Raw genomic sequence first — 14,728 nt, 5'->3', positions numbered from 1 at the left:
AGCAAATTGGACGTACTTTTCGGCTTATGTTGAACATAAAAAGATGATTATTTTTTTGGTTAAAGTTTTCTCTTTTTTTGTTGCCTTCGATTTTCTCTTTTTCTTTTCCTTTCTTTTTGCTGTCATTTCGTAGAAATTTTTTTATACAATAACAATTTATTTTTTCTTTGTTAAAAAATATTTATGAGTATTATTTGATCCGCTAGAGTTGTAAAAACTTTTTTTTATATGTTTAATAAATTTTAGACAATTTTGTGCTTTTTATTCATAAGTCTAATTATCTGGTGCAATTATAATTTGTTTTTTAATGCTCTCTAATGCTATAAAGCTGCGTCCAGATGCAGCGAGATTGAAGTAATAACAAAATCAAAGGTTTAATAAATTCATCAAACTAATTTCGTCCAACGAAGCTCAGAACACTGGGACACGTACTGGACACGTAGCTAAAATTGGTCACCATTGTCTAGCGGAAATTCCACCAAACCGGCGTGGATAGAAAACGCCTCCTGGAAAAACATGCACCCAAAGCCAACGGGTAGCAAACTGCACCACTTCACAGCCCAAGTAAATCCATCCTTGCGATGGAATAAATGTCCTTTTTCGTGCGGGATACGATGAAAAGGGATAATTAGTCGCAGGCGTTTCGTTGCCACACGACCCACTAATAGGGTATGGGCGGGCAAAAGGTGTACCGGGGCTGTGTGAAAACACTGTAAGCGCAAGTGGCCAGTGCAACGAGCCAGTCCACACTGGTGTGCTGGGCACACAACACACGGACTCACTAATTATATCGAATTAGCATGGTTGAATAATTCAATCAAATTTATCGAGGAAAGGTAATTAGCACTTCTTCATCCAAATTAGTTCGCTATTAGTGGGTAAAACTTTAGCTTCCTGGTACTTGCAGTTGGTGGTGATGGTAAAACCAGTGGGCAGACCGGTGCGACGATCCCCAGCAAGCGATAAGATGCGGGTGTCTTTGCTTTAGTGGTGACGATGAACATATCTGGCTAACCGCAAAAGCACCAGCAAGGACAGGCGTTTTAATAATAAAGAAAGACCCTTACACTTCGTTCTAAAACGTCTAAAGACTTCATCTACATCTAGCCGGCGTACAGATTCACATCTTCTGCCTCGGTTTATAACGTTTCAACGAGCAATGAAGCAAAAATACATGAGCGCGGCAAATTACCTTCCATAGAAAACCGATCGAGTCGTGGGCCAATGGGCTTCTAATGTACTATTGATGAAATGCAATGCCACCGTCTCAATTGTGGCCACACATACATACACACAATTGCTTCAAAATTTCATTGAATCCAAGCAAGACGGCTATCGGCTTTCAAAACGACTTCCTCTGCGAACGTTCGCTTTTTAATGAACTTCACCATCGTCAAGCACTACCGATGGAGGCGCCTGGTGGCGCTTGTGGTGGTTGGCAAAATAAAATCTAATGGAAATAATATCTCCTCCAGTTGGTGGTCCTTATTCGTCCAACCGTCAGCAACTTATTCCCGAAGACCAAAACCAGATCCCACCAGGCCCGATGGCAATTGGTGCGGATCGCCCGTGCCATTAACGATCGGTAATATGCTCGTGAAATTATCGTTATCATTTTGTGCACTTTTGAGACCAAATTGTGCGACCCAGCCAAAAACCGATACGGACGATGACGATTTCGTCGCTGGATGTGAATGGGAAACGGATGTACTGTGTGCGTCTCTAATTGACTGCTGGCGTAGCATAAAAGCTAGTAAACGGGAGCAAGAAAGAGCTTCCCATTTTTTCGTACTTCCGTGCGCTGCGGTGACTGGTAATGGTTTTGGAAGTTTCGGTTTGAAGTCCCACTTCAGCCGTACACTATGTGCTCCCGAGTGCGCACACGTGTCTCGTTGGGGAAAACCTCTAATGAATGCCATTGCCAGATGGCTTTTGGAAACGTTGCTCCCTGGTTGGGATGCGGCCGTAATGTCCACAAAGGCCGTTGTACACCATCGGTTAAATTACCAAGCAAAACTGTCCCTCAAAATTTGGTCTCTTTAATCTTTACTGTTGCATCTTGTGCCGTCTACCGGAGATAATTGCGTCATAATATCGGTATTTGGGTATAATTGGCAAAAAAATTAGGGTGATTTTTTCCCATCGCCACTACAAGATAAGTGAGAAAATTCTGATAACACCATCTTATTTCGGTTCGTATTACGAACCGTAAAAAATCACTTTGAGATGGCCATATCTAAGCACCCCCAGCAGATAGTGAATCATAGTATCAGTATCAGTATAGTATCAGTGGTTTTCCCTATACCTCGAACTGCTTTCTGCAAAAATGGTCTTGCATCCGCCTGTTATCAGCAGGACCATAGAAGAAGAGCCAAAGCGTGAAATCTGACTATCATTCAGACGTCCTTTTACACTTCATTCGAATGTGCGAATGATCTCCATAAAAAGCATCCTTCTCAATAGCCTTCAAGGATTTTAGTGCTTTATATTACACTTTTACATTACATTGTTAGATTTAATTATACAAACTCATTTCACCTTATTTTCCAAATTATGTACTGTATATGATATCATAATAAATAATGTTTGATTTATTGCGTGACAGAACATATCAATTTCACCTTCTCTAATTTTAAATGTCAACAAAATAATCTATCAATTAATGACATTAAAATGTTATTTTTTCGTACAGAGTGGCCAAGCCGTATTCCTACCATTGAGATGCTGCCATTAATAATGGAAACAATCAATAAACAAATTACAAATCAAACAAACATATGCTTTCATTCTTCGTAGGAAAAATTCGATAAACATATTGTCACGAACAAAAAAAATTACCCACACGTTGAAAGATGACGCCTCTTCAATATTCCGATTTCAAACGTTTGCTGATGTACTTGTGCATTATGTAAGCCGTTTTAAACGATATCCATTTACATTGAAACCACATAACAATTTTCCTTCCATGTGCTCTTTCGATTGATACTTTATCATTTGTGGAAATTTTCGAAAACGGAAATGAAAGCTACCAACTCATTCAAAGAATGAATTGAATTGAAAAGGTAATATTTTGGAGAAAATATTTACTTCATAAGGGCAAATGATTGCAAACTTCTTGAACTATGCATTCAATCAATAATAATCATAGTATGAAGGCTTAAATTTTGGTAAGCTTTATTTGTCTATAGTTTCAACCAGTTGAGGTACGAGAGTTTGATATGGCATCCAAAAACAGCCTACCATTTCCCGGGTTGTTCCATTGGTGAACAAAACCAAAGAGCATTGAGCAGCTTAACTTCCGTGTGCCGAAAACCCTCTACTCTAAGCGCACACATCACAAGAAGGCCCAAAATCCTAACGATGCCTTCTACTGTTTGTCTCGTTTTACAAAAGAGGTTGTGTATCAGCCCCAGCAATACTATTTACGCAGTCCAACGCTGATGAACCCTGATCTTTAACGACCAATAGGGATGAAACCTACCTACCATTCACCCGGCAAGCACACATCAATTGTGTACGAGCGGATACCTTCATCGAGCGGTTGCTCCACCGACGAACTGTTCCGTGCAAAAGCAAAGCACGGCACCGTACGTACATTCGGCGCCGGGCCAATTATCAGGTCTATCAGAGAAATCACTACCCTTAGCCAAGGATGTTTGTCCGTTTTGCCGCAGAAGGGGACGAAAGGAACTATTTAATCCCTCCGATGCTACATCTTACCCATAGGCCCGGGAGGGGTGAACCAGTTCACACAATGTGATCAAAATGCATCCACACGAACCAGTGATGAGTAACGGACACAAATCTTTACCACTGTTAGTAGCGCAAATCGTCGGCGACAAATCAATTCTTCGGTCGGTGTTTCCGTTTTGCTGGGACGACGCTTGTTGCGAGTGTCGTGTTTTGTTGATAAGCCGCCAGGATCACTGTTTGTCTTACGGTGCTGTTTTTGGTACGGTCGTACATAGGGCTTACATGATCGGTGGGTGATTACTGTGGAACATTTAGACAATCAAACCCCAAACCGGAACGCTTCCCGATACACATGGACGTCAACCATCAAAGCGGGCAAGACGATAATCGAATGATACACGGCAGTGCGGGCAACAAACGAACGCCTCAATGCGTTGCGTCAACTTATGTTAAAACGGACACTTGCCAGTGTGAGGCATTTTTGTGTTCAAGTCCAAGAAGCTTGAAGCTCGATAGCAACAATACCATGAAGTTCGTATTCGTTCTTCCTGGTTAGCAAATTTGCTGTTCTAGCTACGGGAATCAACATGAAGCAGTTGGATGGAAATAATACAATTTTTCTCTATCATTCCAACCATTGAAACTACCGTGACTACCGTACAACTAGCTTGAAGCTTAGAAAGATTTTTCTCACATTTAGGCTGAAAGCTTTCGCCCTTATCAAGCCCCTATTACTTCCCTCCCCGGAGCATTACATTCGTTAACTTCTGAGTAAAATTCGTTTTGTATCCGCACACGCACATACACCAAACGCACATCAGGAACACTATCTTCACGCCACGGACAGATATAATACCGATTTATGGGGCCATGAAAACCGTTTTAAGAGCTTACGGTTTGTACCGTACACACACGTACGCGAAATGACGCGTTGCCGATACGGTTTTCACAAGCTTCTGTTTGTGGGAGAAAAAAAACACTTTTCCGCTAAATCTCAACCAAATTCATATGCTTCCATCCAAACCGGGTTACCAGTTTCGTTTGATTGCATTCGTGGAAATAAGAAAGCAAACCCCAAAAAAAGCCTCTCAGTACCGTATGCGGTACTTCTTTAAATGGTAGTAAAAATATTGTTCGCTTGCCGAGGCAGAGTTCTCGTTAAAGTTGCCCCGCAGAGCGAACCGTCTAAAGATCAATCCATCATAACGCAGCCAGCTGAAGTAGACAACAAAGACGCGTTCACGGTGTTGGGGTTTTGGGTGTATTTTTTTTTCGTTTTCCATTTCTGTTGCGAAGGTCATCAACGTGAACGGATCTTACATCACTAGCACTTGTACTATATGATTGTCAGCTTCCAAGAATGATTCGTTTTGGAAGTTGATGCGTTTTTAGGACGACAAGCACCGCTAAACCAGAGGAGGAAGTTTTCAGAAGATGTCGTCATATTACATGCTCTCGTACCGATCGATCAATCGGTTCCTTTTACCACTTGAACTGATTTTTGTGCTACAAATGGAACAAATCGTTTGTGATTTGTTGTGACTTTTAGACTCATTTTTTGTTCTCATTACTTTAAAAAAAAAACAACTGCTTTACTGCATCAAAGTTGAGCAATAATGTTTGGTAGTTAAAATTGAAATTAAATATTTCGCCTATTTTTCATTTTTACAGCCCACTTTTTTCTGGAAACAACTTTTCATATTAAACGATGAATGAGGTGTGTGATTAATGCATCAACTTTACGTAATTTATTCAAACCAGGTACCGAGGTAACGTGTCTTAATAAACGAACTCACACCTTAATCAACCCAAATTGCAATTGCACTAAGTGCTCCGGTTGATTCTCGTAGGTTTTCTTACGCAAAACCTTCAAAAGCTTGCTTTTGAAACCTTCAGCACCAGCTCCATCTTCGAAGGGTGCCCTAAATCAAACCGTCAGCAAATGGTAACCTTCTGCCATAAGTTTACCTTCCAAGAACCTTCATTAGCGTTACTCCGTTGCAGGTGCACCGATGGGCACTAAGCCGTTGAGTGCGGTGCAGGTTGGAGTTGGACCAGGTACCGAGACCGGGTAGTCGCTAGTAAACAACTTTACCGTAGACACGCCTGGCGGTAACAGGAACTGGTGCCATGAAATTACTTCCAACAACTTTCACCTTTACACACGGTAACGTTGCTTGCTTTTTGAAACGTCGGCCAATAATTACCGATATTGAGGGAGGGTCGTCGTCAAAAACCTGCACCAAATCTCCCGGCTCCGTATGTCACGAAGATGGTTTCGTGTTTCGCTTTTAGAGCTAGCTAGAAGTTGTAATGTTTAGTGTGATCGTTTACTTCGTATGCTGTCATTTGTACATTCATGTTTTAACACGTATGTACCGGAAGACAAACGTGTGTGTGAGTGTGTTGCATGGCTTTCATCAATGTTTGCTTCTTCCTGTACAAGCACAGAGTTTTACTTCCGCCACATTGTACCGTACGCATACGGTGCGGAATTAATTTCACGCTGGTTTACGCAAGGTTTCCGCTACGCAACATCTTGCTTAGCTCTGTAACGTGTTCACTTTTCCGGATGTTAAAAATGTGCAACACGAACAAGGGAAAACTGATTTAGATGCCCAATTTTCAACACGTCAGTTGGGTGTAGATTCATAGAACTTTAAAATGTTAGATATGATTGATACAGAATCGAGTTTTTTGTGGAGTTATTCATAATTGATGCTTGTTTTATAAACCGATTAACTTAAATGAGTTAAATTAGTGAGTCTTCACTGAGTCTTCAATTTAGACCACAATTTCCTGTGGTGAGTTATACTTCAAACACGTTGTTCAACGTAGCAGCGACGTATAGAAATTAGGAGTATTTAATACATTGAACCAAATTTTACCCAATTGCTTAAACATTTTTTTTTCTTGGCTTAACGACCTTACAGATCACGCCGGCCATTTCTGGCTTACTAGACTTATTTTACCACGTAGCCGGATAGTCAGTCCTTGCTACGGCGGAACGGTCCGCATGGGATTGCTACGGGGTAAGCGGTCCGGATTGCTTAAACATACATTATGTAAAGACTAAGGGATGCTAGAATTTGTTTGATAGCTCGTCAAAAATTTCAAAGATTTTGCGGAGATCCGGAGATATCGGAAAATATTTTATGTGTCCCAAGTGCATCTTTCACGGCACCTCAATTCAGAGCTAAATATAATCTATATTGAAGCCATTAGACGTAGGTCCACACAATATGATCAGTGGATATTCGCGCGTATGTGTTCCAACCCATCTCAGCTAGTGAACTCGCTCTTTACTCGTCGAACATCCAACACTTGAACATAGGCGCAAAGTTGATCAATTCGTGCAGGTAGCCACGAATGTTAGTTTGTGGAAAAGGCATATCTTCTGTGCTGACTAATCCCAGTCTGTACCATAAGAAGCCGCGAAGTTTTCCTTCTTGAAGTTTATAGACAGCTGTACAGATTTAACGGATTCTATCCCAATTCTATGAGTCAATGAGTAAGTCTATGACTAATAGTCGTCCTTTTAGCTACAGCTAGAGCTTTAATCTAGGTTTCTAAGTTTAAAATTTTAGGAAGTCAACTGAGCGACCCAAAAATCTTGTTTTTACCTAAAGGATGTCTTCCAATTATTTGTCTCATGTTTCATATTTGAACCCACCCTATGATACTTATGTATTGACATACTTAAAAACTAACAACAACATACAACTCACGCACCTTAGTTTTGCCGTACTCGAACAGCACACATAAGAGCCGTAATTTCCATGAATCTTATGTCTTCTTCCTGCTGCAATGACGCTAATCTTTCGACGGTCAGTTACACACACGTTCCAGCAAATGGCAACCTTTCGTTTCTTTCACTTTTCGCACATCAATTCCAACCCAATTTTACCGGGCTAATACAGCCCGCTTCACTAGCGTGCGAAAACAGCACACCTTTTTCTTTTTTTGCTTTGCACTCTGCTTTCGCATCAACTCAACCGGTGGCACATCCTTCAGGCTATGATTTAGCCTTCTTAGAGCACCACTTCACTGCTGCCGTTTGGCATGCACAAACACGTTTCCCACTAGCGCACACACTAACACGGCTCGCTGGCGTGCATTCGCAACGCGAAACTTTTAATGCAACGCCCGGTCACACTATCATCAACAGGCAGCCACCAGCGTGGAATATGATGGGTGAAGGATTTTTGTGACAACAAACATGTAGAGAAAAAAAAACCAAATACCACTGCAAAACTTTGCTCAAAAGGACTTGCTGTAAAAACAACGCTCCTTGCAACACACATGCACACTCGGGTGCGCCCGATTATTTCAAGAGTGAACCACTCGAGAAAGCGGGACCAGATGTGATAGCACACCTACGCACACCACACTCTTTACACTCGAATGCGTCGCCCGTTTTACTTTACGTTTACAAAATTGTCGCCGTATTCTTTAACCCTTTTTCTCTCTCTCTCTCTCTGTGTATGTGTGCACTTCACTTCACTTTCGTTTGGTAACGGTTGAATGAAAACACTCGCGCAAACAACAACAACAGCTGCTTCTGCTGCTCCAACTGGTACTGATACTGCGAATAGAGTAAGGACATCAGACATGCTTGTTGCTACCGGGAACTGCTTTGCTGGAATGGAATCAAACGGTACCGCGCACACAGACCGCCGGGCCGGATTTCCGGAACGCGTAACTTGAGCCCATCAAGTACCTCGTTTTTTGGAAATCACTGCTAAAATGCACACACTTGACTTTAGCTCAACCGAACACAGATAGACACATACAGACGCTCGCTCCATTCAATTTCTGTGGGAAATGGTTGTTTTTTTTTTTGCTCGTTCGCTGACATGTTTGTCCGGAAGCATTCGCTATCACTGCCGCAAAGTGCGCTTTCATGACATGAAAGTCTTCGAATCGTCCTCCCTTACCAACCGTAACGTAACGTAGACTCACTCAGCACCTAAATTTCCCTTTTTTTGGTAGATATAGCAACCTTACTTGCTGTACGTTCACTTCGTTTCGGAACTGTTTTAGTACACGTAACAACAAAAAAAGCTTTTAAATTCAGCACACACACACACACGCACACACCGTAAGGACATACACCTTCATCTAGGATTACACCACAAGCACACTCCTGCCGGAAAATCACTCCACCGTACCGAGGTTGAATTGATTTTGAAAATTTAATCCAAAACGAATTGTGAAACATCAGATCGTCCTCTGCTCTGCGTCCAACAAGCTGGTAACAAGCCACTCAAACAGCCACTTGAAACTGCAATCGAAAGCATCCCCCTGCGGCGGGGCGGCCTCGTTCTACCTCGGTAAGGGGTAGGTATGGCGCGGTTTTTTTTCCCCCGGAATGGATCAGTAGTGGGACGTACTCATTCGCACACACACACACACACACCCCTACGCATACACACTGATTCAGTACCAACTCCTGTATATAATCCGATTTGGAAAACACCGGTTCCGGTGCCTCTGCCTATCCAGCTGGTTGAAATGGAGGATATAATGCTTTTTTTGTGGTGTCTGCCGTTGTTGACCAATTCTTTCTGGTCTTATCACGTACAACTTCCGCTCGATTACTTTTGGACACGTTTTCGCTTCCTTCTGGCAAATTTGAGGTTAGACGGACAGAATAGACGAACATCTTCCAAGCAACAGCATGAAGTGGGAAGGTCAAGAGGAGGGTTTAAAGGAACAATCTCTCAAGAACGAAAGAATAATAGCTGACAATCAAACTGATCACCTTCAGTTTCGACACGTCCCGGTTACCCGGTTGCTGTTGTGTCTAAATATACGGCATTATCACGTCTATTGACAAGGGTAATCGAATCGAACTTCAAAACACAACCCAAATGGCAGGTAAAGGTTGATGAGTTTTGGTCGTCCAAATAAGAATGGATCTCTAAAAATGGTCTTGGTTCGCTTGTACACAACTGCCGAAGTTCGAAGATATCCATTGCTCACAGACCACAAGTGTAACATTGCCTAAAGAAATTATTGCGCCGCCTTGCACTCTATCAAGCTCTCCCGCTGCTCTATTCAAGTGACACCATTGAGCTCGATTGAACCCACTTGCATCTTAGCTTCCCCATCCGCCACCTTGTTGGAGAGTTTTTGAAAATTTAATTTGCTTCACTTCGGCGGCAGATTGCCGAGTAAGAATAAAAAAAAGGAATAAACAGAGAGAAAGAAAAAAAGATATACAATCTGCGCCACACCGAACACCGAAAAACGAACACTATGAGCCAATGTTTGGCTTCTCCATCTTTCTACCGACTGAGTAGCATCCCCGCCCCGGCTTCCCGTCAGAATACGTCCTTTTTTGCGGCTTATTTTAACGGGAGCTGCCGGAGCTGCAATTGGCGTAACGAGCGCGTTTGCCATTCGGCGAAAAGCTTCTGTGCTGGTGGGAACTGGTAGAAGAACACTCGAGGAAAAACGCATTGCACGATGGGAAGATAAATAATGCCGTATTCGAAACACCTTATGCTGCTACGGATGAGCGGGCACTTTGGTATAACTTTTTCCACACCGAACCTTCTGCACGTCGATAGTGACACGTGCGTGACATCCGCTGTTATCGGTAGCTTTTCACTGATTTCACTTCGTTGCATTATCTCCTACTGTGCACGATTCCACAAAAAGCAACATCTGCCTAATCAGCGTAATTAATCCCAATTCAGCAAATACACACCAGCGCGGGTTTTACGTGAAGATGCAAATCCGCTTCAGCTCCGTTTAGAACAACCATGGATATACGATTTTTCGCACGCCTAATGCCACGTTACGCGGGGGTACGCCCGTTTTTGTGTCGGGAAAAAACCATACGTCACAGAATCCGGCAAGTAACTGAGCTGCGAACGGGATGCTGCTGGAAGTACACGAGCTTCCGTCGTGGTTTGTGCCGTTCCCGCAACCCTGCGACCGACACCTCCCTGTTCCCTGTTCGGCGTGCAGAAAACTTCCAACCCGAGATACAACGCCTCAGCCGCCTTCGGGTGCAGGCGCTTCCCGGATTTTCACTTCGCGCGTTTGGAAGGCGTGTGTTGAGTCGGCGCACTAAATCGCCGTTATTCCCCTCACGCCACATGGGGATGTTTCTTGCCAACTGGAAGCTTCCAATGGAAGCCCCGAGTTTCTCCTCGTTCGCGTTCGGTAACGTTTGGGAAATGAAAAGCTCTACCGGTAACACTGCCCTACCGTACGCCGGCAGACACGAGCGAATGTCAAGCACAACCGTCTCGGTGAAGCTTTGCCGCTAGCCTTTTGCCTTTAGACAATTTCTGCCCCAAAACTTTCTCTCTCTGTGTGTGTGTGTGTGTGTATGCGACCATGTGGTGTTGTGGTGCGTTGCTATTCCATTTTCCATTCCAGCAAAGGGCGTTTTTCATGCATTTGATACGTTCCCCCAGCCGGTTGCTTCATTACTATTTGTGCAGCAAATTATCATCAATCACTGGGCGGGCTGACGTTTTGTTGGCATTTAAATTATGCTCAAGCGACTTATGTAGGGTGGAAAGCAAACAAAACAAGACCAAGAAAAAAAAACGCAAACAATGATACAAATTATTGTGTTATTTCTTGTTACGTTTAATTAATAGCCATTTTTACTTTCATCGGAATTTGGAGTGCATCCCCACCCAAGGACACGCTGATAAACTCGCATTAAGATACACTCACTAGCTAATGAATGCATTTACTAATGAGCTATTAAATTCTTTCACATGAACAAATCATCAATAGTTTTGCTATTTGCTTTCTCTTTTTTGGTATTGTTTATTTGCTTTGATTATGATGGTAACGCGGAACAAACGGTTTCAAGTGTGCATTAGCGATTATTTTAAATAAGCTTAATTGAAAACTAGGAAACCATATCACAAACAAAAGGTTGTAACCACAACGGTGTGGGCACGTGTATGCCATTTCGGTTCCGTCGAATGGTTAGGCAACGAAGCGAACAGTTGGTGACCAATTAAACCTCAAACGGTACAAAAGCAACGTAAACCGGCAAACATGTTACAAGCCACCTTTACACGTATCTATGGCACACCATCAGCTGGTTGGATTCTGCGAAAAACGTTCAAAACCGTGTTGGTTCTGGGTCGTGTGGGAGTTTTTAACCGACTAAAGATCACTATCAATGCGCTAATTTTCCACTCAATGTCAGCTATTCATGCTAAAGAGCGGTAAGCTTTTTTTTCCTCTACAAAATAAAACAAGATGATGAAATAAAACCTAAAAACCCCCTTTCTGAGCTTCCATCGAATCAAAATGCATATCCACGAAAGAGGAAGGTTTTTTGTTTGTTTGTGGGTTGGTATTGGAGAGTTGGACAGGAAAGCAGGGAGCCATTGCACAGTGGATGCAATTTGGAATGAAAACCCGTTTTTTTAGTTAAAAGTATTTTTGCGTAATTCCGGAAAAATACTCTTTCAAAGTACATGTTTTACTCTGAACTCTTTGAATAAAACCATTTTCAAAAGTGTATTCAATGTTTGTTGATATAGTCTCGGAAATACCATTTAAATTGCTTTTTTCAAGTTGACCTCACAGTGGAAATATCTAAAGTTTCGATATTTTAGTATATTCATGTGTATGTTGTATAAAAACTGCAAACAATATTATTGGGAGTTTTGTTACATAAACAATCTTGTAATTTCATTGGGATTAAGATTAAGATGAAATATAATATAATATAGGCCGATAGAATTGGATTCAGAATCAATGCGACGAAGACAAAGTACCTGATTACCGGAGGCTCTGACCGTGATAGAGCCCGACTCGGAAGCAGAGTATCAGTTGGCGGCGACGATCTCGAGGTGATAGAGGAGTTCTGCTACCTTGGTACGATCGTAACTTCGGACAACAACATGAGCAACGAAATCCGATGGCGCATTGTTCAGGGAAATCGTGCCTACTACTGGCTTCACAAACTAATGTGATCCAGAAGACTCCAGCAACACACGAAATGCACGATATATCGTACACTGATACGACCGGTAGTCCTCAAGGGGTATGAGTCCTGGACTATACTCACGGAGGACGCCAATGCACTCGCCATTTCTAAGGTGCTAATGACAATCTTTGACGGTGTGTGCTAGCAGGGTGTATGGAAAAGGAGAATGAACCACGATCTAGATGAGCTGTTTGACGGTGTAGATTTCCTGACGGTTATCAAAGGATACGATGGATAGTGCACGTGATGAGGATGCCGGACTCATGCCCCACCAAGAAGGTGCTCGTCAACGACCCGTTCGGCACGAGAAGTATAGGACCACAGTGAGCTCGTTGGCTGGATCAGGTGGAGTCGAACCTGTCGGAGATCGGATGCAGCCGTGGATGGAGGACTGCAGCACTTGACCAAGTTACCTGGAAACTAATTGGAGACCTTGTCTTCGAAACGTGCTCAACCCTGAGCAGGCTATAAACAAGAGGAATATTATATAATGGAATATTTTCAAACGTTTTTAGAATAAGGATAAATTGTTTAATGACGTAGAAATAACTTAAGTCATTAATAAATACAAACAGTTCCACAGAAATGTTAAAAATAGTATTAATTACTATTTATTCTCCAAGACTTCATTCCATCACGGGTTTATCCCAGCATTCGTATGAGCTTCGCTCACTGTGCGTTGCAGTTTCACATTAAAAAAAAAACCACAGACCTCTTGACTGTTGCTTTAGAGCTGGCAGGATATGGTGGCAAAAAAGGAAAAAAAAAGAAAACAAAAAAATTTCTCACACAAAGAATTTTAAGGATAACACCTGACGTGAACGTGCATTAATTTTTAATTCTTATTTCTTTTTTCCTTCTCCTTTGCAATACACACGCTTCCCTATCGGTGGTTCCCATCTTGCATTTGTCTGCCAGTTTGTGTGTGTGTGTGGGTAAAGAAGTGGAAAGAATCGTAACTCCATCGAGAAGTAGAAAACTTACGTACACCAGGCCACAAACACATCCCATTTGTTCGTTCGTTAGTTGCAAGCGCCCGGGTTCCCTCGCTTGCCGTCCAATTGGTGCGATGGTATTTACTCGGCATAGCATTAACCATCCCCTTGGGAGAGGTGTTGAATCGACTGCACTGTAAGGTGGTGGAAAAAATAGCCCCGACGTACATGCCAACAACCATATCCGAGGGTGGGTGGGAAGCGTCATTCAAATGCAAACGTGCATTTTTATTTCCACCAAAACTATTCCCCCAAGGGAAAGCTTGCCAGCGTCTCCATCGTTTCTTCGATGGCCTTGAGCATTTTATAGCATAGAAAGGAGTAGAGATGAGTGAAAAAAAAGCAGGTGATACGTTTGCTTCACACTCCAGCTGCATCCGGATGGATGCATTTCGTGCTTGTGTTTTTTTTTTTAAATTTCAATGACTTTATTCATGGGAAAAATTATCTAAATCCACCACCCCCGGCCGGGTGCATTTGCGTGGAAAGAAAACACGTCCATTTCGCTGCTAGTGAAAACGTTGGTGGTTAGCACTCATTTGCTATATTTCTCTACGTCCAGTTTCTTCCACGCCCAACAATCTGCTTGATTACGGAATAAAACATTTTGCCGTTCGCACCGTGCGCGTGGTGCGCCGTGTTGATTTTCTACGCCTCACAACAACAAAAAACTAAAGATAGCCAAGCACGTGGTGGAGCACATCACGGAACTTACGCTACTAGGATGAAGGCGAGCAATCTGTGGAAAATACGTGATGATGAAAAAACAAATATCTACCGAGGTACATAAACACACACACAGAGAGAAAGATATTTATATAAATATCCACCGAAACGATCCTGTCGCCGATGGTCTATACCGAGTCGTCTTATCCTGTGGGAATTTTGCTCCGGTACCATTTTGCGTATTTCGTCGCGAAGTGGTACAAGAAGTGGCACGTTAATGAACATACGGCGTCATTCTCGTTTTCGTGCCCACAAAACGCTTGCCCAAGACTTCTTCTTTCCAGTTTTCCCCCGTTTTACGCAACCATCACGCTCTCCGTCCGCTTGATCACATGCG

General features: G+C 42.6%; 2 protein-coding genes across 4 annotated transcripts in view; one reads left to right on the top strand and one right to left on the bottom strand.

Moving 5' to 3' along the window:
• LOC125775026 (neural-cadherin-like) overlaps positions 1 to 10,585 on the bottom strand; it is a 254,791-nt gene extending 244,206 nt beyond the window's left edge. The window contains exons 1-2 of one of the 2 annotated variants that reach the window (XM_049445434.1): positions 10,409 to 10,585; positions 7,426 to 8,278 (exon numbers count right to left, since the gene is read on the bottom strand). The gene's annotated coding sequence lies outside the window, so the exon portion shown is untranslated. The other variant, XM_049445435.1, reaches the window with a different exon arrangement.
• The window catches only part of LOC125775022 (neural-cadherin), a 476,608-nt gene that overhangs the window by 172,168 nt on the left and 289,712 nt on the right, over positions 1 to 14,728 (top strand). The window lies entirely within an intron of this gene.

Source organism: Anopheles funestus, chromosome 2RL (genome assembly GCF_943734845.2).
Source record: "Anopheles funestus chromosome 2RL, idAnoFuneDA-416_04, whole genome shotgun sequence".
In the NCBI taxonomy this organism is placed as follows: Eukaryota; Metazoa; Arthropoda; class Insecta; order Diptera; family Culicidae; genus Anopheles; species Anopheles funestus.
Note: the sequence above shows the minus strand (reverse complement) of the source record. Positions and strands in the feature narration are given on the sequence as shown.